Genomic DNA, 13,104 nt, shown 5'->3' with positions numbered 1-13,104 from the left:
CTCCAGTGCAACACACAGCCCTACTCTAAACTACAATCACGTGTGCTAGAGCAGTCTGGCGATTTGAGGGGAAAACATCAGGCACTCACCGCGCCGAGGTAGCTGACGCCGGTCGGTCCCGCAGCTGCCATCCACTGTTGGGACTGGGTGTCCGAGCCAGGAAACGGTCGAGGCGACGGTGAGTCAAATGACTTTTATGTACAGTATGTACAAGGGCTTTCACATGATACAAGGGCCAAGAGCACCACGGGCTAGCACAAAGAAGAAGGGCGGCCCCGGCGGCGAGCGTAGCTCCGGCGTGATGGCTCTTCTGCTGCCCGTCTGCTGCTCGGGTTCAGCGCGGCTCCGCTTTTAAAGCCGCTGGTAACGGTTACGGCAGCCAGCCGTTCAAATTCTCCAATCAGGTCACGGCACTGGCCACCGTTCAAATTAGACCAATGGTCGAGAGCCGGCGAGCGTCGGAGGAGTTCGCACCGACGGAGAGGAGGGGAGGAGGAAGGGTCCGCGTCGGCGCCAGCGAGACGGCATGAGTCACGCTGCACGCCGCGACATGCCCGAAAGAGTCTGGGCCTGCTTTGAGCGACGGCGGGCGCGCAGCGCTTGTTAAGGCGCGTTTATAGTCCGACGTGTTCAGCGCGCGGGCGAGCGTCGCTCGCAGTCAGTCGCGCTACGCCGGTTTCGCTGCGCCGGCCAGAGCGCCACCCCCTCTATACTTCGACGCGTCCAGACGCCGCGCGCCGCTTCGGAGCATGCGCAGAACGACCGCCGACTCGCGCGCCGATCGTCGACCGGCGGGTAGTTTGAATTCCGTTCGCGCCTTTATCTGCGTCGCCTCATCCGTTTCGCTTCATTCACTCCATTGCGGCTACTATATGAAATATGGCTAGGGTGTTATCCGCGCTACAGAAATTTGCTCTCGTGTTACTAGTCCACCGCTTGCGGCGAAAGCGCAGGTGCTCAATGTATGTGCGAAAGATTTTCGCACAGCGGAAAACCACAGGCGAGTACCACCAGCTTGTGCAAGAACTACGGTAAACAGACCCAGAGTACCATCTCAAGTACTTCAGGTAAGCACACTTCACACGAAATGACTGTTTCACTCGTGTGTAGCTTTGTAGCGCTTTTTTTTAACTCACTGTGACCGCTCGGCTCGTTTTATTACTATCCACAAATATTTAGCTGCACAGTAACTTGTCACGATGTTCGGGAGTGTTTTAAACACACTTAGTCCAGCCTTGAAAATCATGTAAAACGACTTTCTTTGCTGGATGACCAAGGCCTCATTTGATAAACTTTTGAGCCTTGTCCGCGACCGCATCGTCCATTCACCGAACCACAAGAATCCAATCAGCCCAGGAAAAAGGCTGGCAGTCAATTTACGGTAAATATCCCCCACTTAACCACCCTTAATTACACACTCGCTGACATCCGCTTGTCATACGGGATGGTGCCTTGACTCAAAGCTGAAACTGGCCGTATAGCCGCCTGATGAGCTTAGAAACTGTTCTTTCTTTCGTTCTTGTTCTTATTCAGTGTAGTAGCAGGAAAAACAATTCTATATCGTTTGCCCACTTTTTTCACCGGTTTTCAACGTCCATTCACTGTGCGAGCATGGAATTCTCTCGCAAAATATATTTTTTGTCCCCATTTCCCAGTTGTGTTCTATTGATTAATTGCCTTCCGTTATTCACATTGATTTCTTTCAACACATCAGACATGACTCGACCCTTGAACATACCTTTATATAGCTATGTTAATCATCACCCCTCCCCGCGCGACTCTGATTGTAATTAACAATCCTCTTCAACCTAGTTGCGCCTCATAACATGATAATTAAATACAGAAAAAACTTCTTTTAACAAACGATGGCGCTGCAATACAATTCATTTGCTACTTCTACTCTTCACAGGTTTCTGGCCACAGGCGGCTCTATGATGGACGTCGCTGTAAGCTATCGTATGCATGTATCGACAGTCTTTGGCATTCCGAAAGAGGCCTGCCATCTGGGACTGCCTTTCCCCACTTGTGCTCAGACAGCCGACTTCCGACGAATGGGAGTTCATCAGACAGGAGTTCGCCACGAAGTGGAACTTTCCCAATTGTGTAGGGTGCATAGATGGGAAGCACTTCGCAATTACTTGCCCTACTGACAGTTGTTCAGAGTTCTACAATTATAAGGGTTTCTACTCATTGCTGATGTTGGCAGTGGCAGATGCAAATTATCGCTTTCTGCTAGTGGATATTGGTGCTCAGGGCAGACTTTCTGATGGCTCTTTCTTTCGAGAAAGCCCAATCAGAAAGAGCTTCGAGAACAATACCCTCAGCTTGCCTTCAGGTCATAACGGGTGGCCACTGTGCATTGCGAGCGATGAAGCATTTCCCCTGCGGCCCATTTAATGCGCCCTAACCCCGGAAGACAGCTAACCGAGACAAAACGAGTATTTAACTATAGGCTGTCAAGGGCGCTCCGTCGCGTGGAGAACGCTTTCGGAATATTGGTTTCCCGTTGGCGCTGCTTCCTCGGGACAGTGAGTGGCGACGTTGAGTTGCTCACAGCCATGGTAGGTGCGGCGGTTTGCCTGCACAACTTTCTCCTGGCTGACAAGGCCTATTGCCCACACGATTACGGCGACCGCGTCACTGGCGACAATGTCCAGGAAGGCGGGTGGAGGCAGACCGTAGCAAATGTAAATCCTCAGAGTACTGCCAGCGGCACCCGCTCAGCTTCAGATGCTATGCAAATCCGGGATGCCATAGCAGAGTACTTCAAGTCCCCACGTGGTTGTTTACCATGGCAACTGAAAGTTGTAAGGCGGTGTTGATGGCTAGCGTGAAGCTGTTGACTCCATTTTTCGGGCAAAACAAGAACATCCGACGCCAGCTGAAATGTATAAAATTTTATTCTGATATCTGGTGACCACTTCGTAAAGGACTTTCGAGTGGATTGTAATTGAACATATCCCGCGGATGTAAAAAAATACACGAAATATTTTGTACTGCTTTTGTGCAAGCACACCACGCTAAGTTTGTTTTGTTTGCGTGTTTGTTGTTTTCATGTGAAATATTTTGTTTGAACACACAAAGGTGGTGTACAACTATTGCTCAACATGCTTCATATATAAATTAGCAATAAATTATCAATGGTGCAAGTTATAATCATGATATCGCTTGTAAATGTTGCAAAATCACTTGTGAAAGTTGAAAGACGAATTACCATGACAATGCACACAGCTTGAATTGTGAAACAATGAAGTGGTGAAAGAGGTAGGAGACTATTAACCACATTGAAGCTTACAATACTTGCAACGAAACCATTCAACAGTCAAAAACACATATATCACAGCTTTGTAGTATACTGAAACAATAGGAACACGAACAGAACGATGTTAGGAAACTGCACTCCATGGCAGGCAATGCAAAAAAATGAAATGGCAACGCCCTCTAAGTTATCAAAAGAAACATAGTGCAGATGATATATTTGTTGTCACCTACACCTCAAAAAGTATATCTTAAAATTCATCCTCAGACTCATCATATTCAGCTATTAGCTCCATTATTCTAACCTTCAAGCGAGAGGCGATTCTCTTTGGCATCCTGTCAAGGCTCATGCCAACTGATTGCTCGAAAGTCTCATTTTCGGTATTCTTGGCCAGCTGGGAAAGGAGCTGCTGCTTGAAGTGATCGCAACTAGATGTTTTTTGGACCGTTTCGAGGGTGGCTCCCTCACTGTGGAGTCTTCCTGCCTGGCAGGCTGACCAGGACTACCTGCTGCGGGCTCCAGCTCTTCATCAACATTGGCGGGGGGTGATGGTGCTGCCGAATCATCACCTAGCATACTGTTGAAAATTTCTTCTGCTGTTGAGGGGATGTCATCACCTCCTGACAGGGCCCTTAAGCCCACGCTGCAGGTAGTCCTGAAACAAACAGGGTTTACTCCAGTAAGTTCAGTCTTGTCGTCTCACTTTTTTTTTACTTTACTGCTAACAGAGCACCTGTGCCTTGTCGAGTGTAAGAGCATTACGCACACGGATGAAGAAAAAGAAAAGGACACGAGCTCTGATTTACACTGATGTTTGAAATTCAGTTGAAATTCAAGGCCCATGCATTTATCATGCCTTCTTATTCATGCCTGTGAGTAGTGCCATTCCAGTAAGCAAAATGCTGAACCAAGTGCTCCAATTATCCACATTAGTGCTAATTTCACAGAGCGAAAATGCTTATGTTGCCGGGAAGTTTCGGTGAGCAAATCTTCTACCTTCCAAAAGCAGGAGCTACATCTCCGACCTATATCCTAACCGTTCCCAACCCTCAGCCTACCCTCAGCATAAACAGTAAAGCCATAAAAAATGACTAAAAACCAACACACATACTAGCCCAAAACAAAATACACACGAGTTCTAAGAATGCAGCTCACCTGAACCCATGAGATGACAAACGCTAAAACACATAACACAAATGCACAATCGGAAGCATAAAGATCTACAGAAATTTTTGCTACAGATGTCTGACCACCCGCCAACGTTTTATCGCATGTTTGATATTGCTGTACATTTTGAAGCTGGTAAAAAGTTAATCTCATTTTAATATTTTCACAGCCACACAAAAGCCGTGAAACATTTAAAAAAACACGAGCAATTTTGTACAGGCTCCTCCAGGGTCTTCTTCTAAAGCCATGCTAACGTGATAAAGCGCAGCAGTTCATAGGCAGTTACATGGAAAAGAAAAAACTAATACTAAATCCTCTCTCACAGAAGGGGAACGTCACGGTAAAAAAGCACAAATTAACGAAGGAGGCTCAGTATGAACAAGGTGTGCCCCCGTAGAGAAGGTAAAACGAAGGAGGCTCAGTGAACAACCTGTGCGTGAACGTAGCACCCAATTCATGCCGTGCATTGAACACTTTTCGCGCTCATAACTCCCCGCACCTCGATCCGCGAAAACAAACATTCCAAAACAAAGCAAAAGAACTCACTTTCTTGGACGACCACAGTTCTTGTAGAAAGACATTACTTCGGCAAACTGCCATGACTGGCTCGCAACGTAGGCGATGCCGCTCCTCGTAGCGAGCTCGATCGCTTTTACCTCCCGGGTGAAGCGGTCCCGGAGCTTCTTCCATAACTTGTGGCATTCTTCGACTACATTGAAAACGAGGGACAAAAAAAATCGGCCACACATTACAATACATGCGGCGAGTGGAATGCTTCGGCTGAGGAGGGTACAAGTGAAGCCGAGCACAGCAGCCGGGAACAACTCGCCCGTGGAGAGACCGGTGCTTCGCCTTATTTGTTCCAAAGCGTTCTCTTTTCGCTGGTTGTCTCTGAAATCGAGTCGTTTTGTGTCGTATACACAGGGGTGTTGTTTTATGGCTTCAATAAAGCGTTCCACAACGATATCCGGCTCGGTTTTGATGTTTGGGCAGCTCGCACCACTCACGCCGCTCGCGCTGGCATCCGCCATTTTTCTGCGCGCGATGCATTGTGGGTCGGCGCGGTCGGCGGCGCCGGCGCGCAATTGGAGCAGGAGCCAAATCTGCGCCGGGCTCGTCGGGGCGCGCTGGCAGCCGCCGGTTGCGTTGGCCGCTGCAGTGCGTCGAACTATAGACGGAGCTGTTTTCACCAACGCAATGCAGCGTGCGCGCGCGCGCGCGCTCGCTTGCGTTACGTCGGACTATATTCGCGCCTTTAAGAGGCCAGCCAGCGAAATGTGGGCTCCGGCACAGCAGTCCAAAGCGCGCTACGATGCCCGCCGCCGTCACGTCACTTACAGGCCTGGTGATTTGGTTTTGTTGTGGCGGCCTATCAGAAAGCGAGGATTGTCTCAGAAGCTGCTGTGCCATTACGATGGACCGTATGTCATTATTGAGCAATTTAGCGAGCTCAATTACCGCATAGCTCGTCTCACGGGAATCGGCCGTCGTTCAGCGCGAACTGAAGTCACTCACGTTGCCCGGCTGAAGCCCTACCGTTTGCGCGGCGCTCCTTAACTCGCCCAGCGGGCTTTGGCTGCGTAGGGGGAAGTGTGACGCCCATGAAAAGGCGATACCTATTCTGCATGGTCCGCGCTGTCTACTAAGCCGAAGTTGAGGAGAACGAGGTTGGTGGCGTCTCGTGCTCGGCAAGCGGACACAGCTGTTTCCAATCCTCTGTCCCGGTCTTAATAAACCCCTGGACGTAACAATATATTCACAAACCGCATCTCACCTTGATTCTAACTCTTTCTTTTTTTCCAATCAGCACGGCTTCCGATCCGGTTACTCATGGGAAACACAACTATTCGAATTCACTACCGACCTTAGCCTAAATTTAGATTCCTCATTCCTTGATTTTTCATACCTTGATTTTCATACCTTCATACCTTGATTTTTCAAAAGAATTTGGTCGTGTACCCCACCAACGCCTTTTAGTTAAACTTTCATGCTTTTGCCTCGATCCCCTGATATTAAAATGGATTCGCTGCTTCCTAACTGATCGCTCTCAATTCACTGTTATCGATAATGACAATTCTCCCACAACAAAAGTCTTCTCTGGTGTGCCTCAGGGCTGGGTGCTCGGCCCACTTTTATTTTTAATCTTCATAAATGATCTTCCTTCCGACATTTCATCAACAGTTCGTCTCTTCGCAGATGACTGCGTCCTGTACCGCCGCATAACTACCAACAATGATCAGGATTTGCTCCAAAGCGACCTAAACAGGATTGAAAGCTGGTGTTCCACATGGCTAATGACGCTGAATGTAACAAAATGCAAATACATGCAGGTATCACGCAAGCGCACTAATATCGGCTACGCGTATTCACTCAGTTCAACCATCCTCACTAAAGCCGAATCATACCGGTATCTTGGAATCCATATCACGAGCAACCTCACTTGGTCCGAGCACATCACGAAGATTGCTGCTGATGCATCGAAAACACTCGGCTTTATCAGATGTCCCCTCAGTTTCTCCCCTTCTTGCATTCGCAGCCTAGCCTACAAAACTTTCGTCCGTAGCAAACTTGAATTTGCATCCCCAATATGGAACCCACATCAAGCCTACTTAATAGCCAGCCTGGAAGCCGTCCAAAACCGTGCAGCCCGCTTTATTTCCTCCAACTATGACACCCGCTCTAGCATTACCAAAATAAAATTATCTACCGACATCGAGCCTCTCGCGCATGGGCGTAAAATTGCCCGTTTATCATTATTGCATAAATTGTACTATTGTTTTCCCTTACTTCGAGACTCCCTTCTACTCCCTCCCCTCCGAACACCACGCCGTCTTTTCAACTCCATGAGCATTCTAAGACTCCATGGCTCCTCAAAAGCATTTAACAAGTCATTTCTGCCTCTTGCCATTGAAGAATGGAATTCACTGCCCGAATGTATTGTCACTGAATGCGATGCTTTTAAATTCCGCCAAATGCTGTCATTTCACTTGAAATCCGAATGTGGGTAACTGTTGCCATTGCGTTTTATTTTTATGTTATGACTGTTTGATTTACTACTGCACCTGTCTGCCTGATTTAAAAACGTGTATTTCTTTTTTTCTCTTCCCCAAGCAACGATTGTTTCACTGTATACTTTTTGTTTTTTTTTCACTGTTTTACTGTATTTTTTGTATATGCATTTTTTTACCTAATAATATCATTACTTGTTTCGATGTTCGCCCAACCCCCCCCTTATGTAATACCCCGCCAGGTGTCTTTAAGGGCCAATAAATGATGATGATGATAATGATGATGATGACATGTCCCGATGAGCAGGAGAGGAACGTCTGCTCCGTACGGCACCAGGACCCCTTTGTAAATTGCACCGATAACGTTGTTTACAGGTTGCCACTTTCATGTCGCAAGTTGTAGATTGGACAGACAGGCCGATGCCTGACTAAGCGACTCAGCGAGCACTAAAGAAACGTTAGAGTAGAGGAGCCAGGTAATTTGGCTGTCACTGCCGTGGTCACAATTGCGCGCCTAAGTTCGAGGAGTGTTCAGTGGTAGGAAAAAATGAGATCAAAAAACGGGGGAGATAATTGAAGCTGCAGCGATGGAAAAAGAGGGATTGGAAAATTGCGTTAGTGATCCTTTGGTGTCATTATCAAAAAAGGACTTAGCTTTCTTAGATGCAAGGCAACGGGCGATAGTGTGAAACGTGCTCAATGATTGGTGGCTTGCATTGTGTTTTGTATCATTCCTGACACGTAATGAACTTGACAAGATAATCATTGTTAGTCATCTATACCGGTACCTTACGTGATCTTTATAAGGTTGTCCGCGCCAAATAAAGATCGTTCAGTGGAAGTTTAGCGCTTGTGTTGTGTCCCTTCAAGTTTCTGCGCAATGGATCCTCATGTTATCTTAGGGGCTGTCGTCCGCTCATGGTGCCAGTCACATCGACACTTTGGCATCGTGTTTCTTCATGCATTAGTGATGTCGTTGCTTCGACAGCTACAGTGGTGTTTGGTTCTTTTGCTCGTAACCTTCTAAATTGCGAAGAGTGCAGTGAGAACAGCACGGATACGGCGCGAACATCTACCTCTGCTCGCTTTCTCGGGAGCGACCCCTCATTGAGGATACGTGGATCATGAACTATGATTTAGTCACTGTTATTGACAAAGCAGTCATGGTGTTTGGTCAGCAGAAGAGTCGGCACTGCATGGGAACTCTTTATGGAACTGTATGTTAACTGAATTCTGTTTACTTCGTGTTTATTAGCATATTAGCATGGAGACTGAAGGCTGTCTCATGATAGTGGTTTGCTTTCACGTACTGACATCAACATTAAACTTTTTGCAACTATCTACGATTGTAAAGCACACCTTGAATGCATTAAATTCAATGCACTCACTGTGCACAGAATGATTCTGCATCGCGTTAGCAGTATACACGGAATGATCCACCACCGGCCGTCGCGATGGCTTAGTGGTTATGGCGCTCGGCTCCTGACCCGAAAGACGTCGATCCCGACGGCGGGGTCGTATTTCGGTGGAGGCAAAAGTCTAGAGGGATGTGCACTTTTCGTTGTCCGAGCACGTTGTCAGTGCATGCGTCACTTTGAAGGTTCAAAAGTTGCTAAGAATTTTCGATCTGTTGGTGATTTTTCCCTGTTTATTTGCTGCGATGGGAAATCCCTTCAATAGGAGACAGAAAATTTCGGAGCCTACCATAATAATCAGAGCCCACTAATTCTAAGCCATTAACTATCACCTGACGGGAAAACCCACTTATTTGGTAACTTTTCACTCACCGACTACCATGTTTAATGGAGTTCTTCCTTTGCTCGAGCTGCTGTCTCTGTCAGGACCCGAGCTGGCGCCTCCGGTCCCCGGTAAAGGTGGCAAGCAGCTCGATCTCCTTCTCCCCCGGTGGCCTTGGCGGGTGCCGCTGTAATCCCTGATCTCCGATCTTGGTTGGTGTCCGGAGTCATGTTACCCCTTGTCGTTCTTGGCTTTATAAGGTTCTTTCTTGGCCAGCCGATACTTGCTGTTCCGACTGCCGGTGTCCCCTCTCCCTCGCATACGATACATTCAAGCATCTGGCAGGCAGGCCTAGAAATATCCTCACGAGGTTTTCTGCGCACAGTATACCGGGTGTCCCAGCTAAATGTAGCCAAACTTTTAAAAAAGGCGAAGTGTCCTAGTCCAGTGAATCCAAGGGAGGGTTGTTCATAGTCGCGTCGCCTAGTCTTGAGTATTTTTTCGCTCTTCAAAGTTAATTAATTAGGTAAGTTTAATTAGCTAACTTTTCAATTATTGACTTCAGGAAGAAAGTGTCAATGAAAAAGTTTTAGATCGCCTCAAAAAACCGCTAGTAGTGCTGTTTCCTTCAAGTTACGATTTACGTAGCTTAATTTATTGGCCTTAAAAGAAAGTTATCACGTGACCAGCTGCTCGCTCACTTCTCTGCCCCAATGTGCACCCAAAGTCTCATCAAGGAGAAGACATCAGAAAAATTCAATTTTATTCTTTAAGGCGCGTCTTGGGACGTTGAAGTGGCACAGTTGTCATGTGGAAGCTTTTTCTTATTGTGCGAATTATCGTTAAAGGCCGGTAAAAAACTACTTTACGTGAATATTACTTTGCTGCATATGTCCTAATAATCTGTTCCTCAAAGCGCTCTACAACTTTTCTGTTGACACTTTGTTCCTGAAGTCAAAAATTAAAAAGTTAGTTAATTAAGCTTAGCTAATTAGTCAGCCTTGAAGAACGAAAAAAATACTGCAGACTAGGTCGCGAGACTCTAAACAACCCTGATTTAGTTTCAGACTGCTAGGACATCCCGTGTTTTTTAAAAGCTTGGTTATTTTTAGCTGGGACACTTGGTATAATGCGCACGGTATATGGCAGTACAGGCATTGAGTTTATGTAAGCTAAGCACCTTTTCGTGATATATTTCCTGGTAGAAAACATGCGCACATATATGCGCACAGCCGGAGCTAAAATAATGTCAACGATGCTTTTCAGGCGTTGGGATAAGATATTTCGCGGCCGAAAGAATGATTCTCACATTTTTTGCTGCATTTCAAATGTTTGATTGTATGCTGAGTATGTATTTTTGAATGTGCAAGTGTTCATGAAATTTACGAGCCACGCAGGAATATTACACTTATTTTACGATCAAATGAGAATTTAGGTGTGTTTCCCACATAACTGTGCGAAGAGGTAAACAAAGTTTATTTAAAATCGTTGAAACTCAGCTTATCTGCCTATATTTCTTGGCCGCCATAATACATCATGTCCGCTTTGACCGCTGCTTTTTGTTTAATTCCTTGAATGCGTGAGGAAGACGTGCGCCGTGAATTTTAGTATCACACCCAGCTAAGCTCTTGTGCTACAGCGGAACCAGCAAGTCTTCAACCATGGAAAAGGTATCAATCCGAATATTTACGTTTCCTAGAGCGGCGCTGATGTTTTCAACTTGCTTCGTGCTTTCTCTATTCATGCTGGTGCCATCTGTCAATCTGTAATCTGTCATTTAGCTCATCTCACCGATTATTCAACTCCCTCAGCTTACAGAGGTTGCACGGTTCATCCAGCGCTTTCAACAAATCTTTCCTTTCCATCGCCATAGAAGAATGGAACAACCTTCCTGAAACCATTGTCATCGAATCTAATCCCACCAGATTTAGGCAGCTCCTAACACACCACCTGTACCAACTATAGCTACTTCCATCGTGCTGCTCTGCCTGCAACTTGAACTGCTTGTGTCATTCCATCACTCCCCACAAGTGTTTTCCCACTCATTTTTTTCCGCACATTTTAATGTCTAAGTTTATATACTACTGGTTTGTCATATATTTTCTGTATTATTTGGATTACCTGACATTAATTTCACGTCAAACTTGTTATTATTGTTATTTTTGTTATGCTTTCTTTAAGTCAGTCCACATGCCTTTGTATGACCGCTTCACACTACTGTCTCTCCCCCCCCCCAACCCTTTATGTAATGGGATCTTTGAAGGTACAATAAATGATGATGATTATAATGATGATTCAAAAGCTGCTGACAACCCACACTTGTGTACTCTTAGCGATGTCGAACAGCTTGTGGACACCACGGTATTTTAGCGTTCATTCTCTGACCAATTATTCACTGCAGGGGGCACTGAAACAGCTCGTCCTTCGTTCCTCAACATGTGTAGGCTCCCTGGAGGTATCCATGGTCGGCTAAATACCAGAACTGCCAGGAAAGGCTTGTATTTTACTGCTGAGGGCATATCGTAGTGTAATAAATGTGGGATTCATTGCGCTCATTGTGCGTCCCTCATCATACGGGCCTGTTTTAATACATTTTAAAAGCTTTGATTGCGGTTTTTTCCACCCTTTTTAGATGTACTGCAAATCTTTGCTTTATGCGCTTCTCCGCTTCCCACCGTTGGCGCGCTTCCATTGGATGTTCATGGCTTTCCAAAGAGGCCGCAACACCACCGCTTCCCAGATGGATACGTAGACGGGTTGTATGAAAGGAAGGAAGCATTTAAAATTGGAGAGGACACTCTATCTCCGCCTTAAGGCTATGACGCGTTGGCATAGTGGGTTACGCTTTGCAGCTAGGCTTTGAGGAGTTTGACACCTTCGAACGCATTTTTCGTTTCTTTCAGTTCTTTCAATTGATTAATTTACCAACTACACACTCTAAATTTGCTTAATTTGCATCATCAAACAGTGGATATACTTTTTCAGAATTTTGACAGCGTTCAATCCCCTTTTTCCTAATCTTGTCATTTTTTTATTGCGTAAGCAATATTACGCCAGGTCTCCGCTTCTTCGCGTAGCCTTTAGAGCGACCGCAGGTGCCCCCCCCCCCTTTCAAGCCGTCAGGTGGTCGTGGCGGTAGGCACGGCGCGCAACAGATGGTGCGTCGTTGCCATAGCAACAAGACCGGCTGCAGATGGCCCCCCACTTCAAGCCGTCGGGTGGTCGTGGCGGTAGGCACGCCGCGCTGCAGCTGCCGTCGCTACCGAGTGGAAGCGCTGTCGCGCTGCTCTCTTGCCAGATGTGAGGGAGAGGAGGGATAGTGGGTATAAAGAGCGTTCACTTCTTTTAACTCTCCTCTATCTGCACGTGGCAGCGGTGGTGGCTGGGCTCGAGCCAGTAGGCTGGCCCGTGCAATTTCCTTTTCATCCTTCTCTCAGTCGCAACAACAACAACAACATTCATTCGACGGTGATGGAGCGATTGCGGCTTTGGCCGCTTATCTGTTTTTTCAGCATCGTCCGCTTCGGCGGACGTGGTTGTTGCTGCCACGCGCGTCTTTTCTTTTCTCTTTCCTCTGATCTTTTAACTCTCCTCTATCTGCACGTGGCAGCAGTGGTGGCTTGGCTCAAGCCAGTAGGCTGGCCCGTGCGATTTCCTTTTCATCCTTCTCCCAGTCACAACAACAACAACAACAACATTCATTCGACATGCTACCCAATAAACAGAAAGAGAAGCTACGCCGACTTGCAGCAGCCAGGAAGCAACAGCGAGCCCAAGAGACCGAAGAGGAGCGTTAACAGCAGCTTGCTGAAAGGCGAGCTCAGGATGCTGCTAGAGGGGCGCGCTGTGTGCTGTGCTTACGCAACTACCGTGTTTAATCAAAGCTAAACCTCAGCTAATTTTTTCATTTCTTTAATTAGTCAGTTAACTGTA

The 13,104-nt window shown here is 46.7% G+C and overlaps 1 pseudogene; it reads right to left on the bottom strand.

The window, feature by feature from the left end:
- Positions 1 to 3,509: 3,509 nt before the first annotated feature.
- LOC149360180 (uncharacterized) lies at positions 3,510 to 5,457 on the bottom strand (annotated as a pseudogene).
- Between the last annotated feature and the right edge of the window lie 7,647 nt (positions 5,458 to 13,104).

This window comes from Amblyomma mixtum, chromosome 2 (assembly GCF_055824585.1).
Source record: "Amblyomma mixtum isolate Tamu chromosome 2, ASM5582458v1, whole genome shotgun sequence".
Taxonomy (NCBI): domain Eukaryota; kingdom Metazoa; phylum Arthropoda; class Arachnida; order Ixodida; family Ixodidae; genus Amblyomma; species Amblyomma mixtum.
The sequence above is the reverse complement of the archived record's forward strand: the minus strand, read 5'-3'. Positions and strand labels throughout refer to the sequence as shown.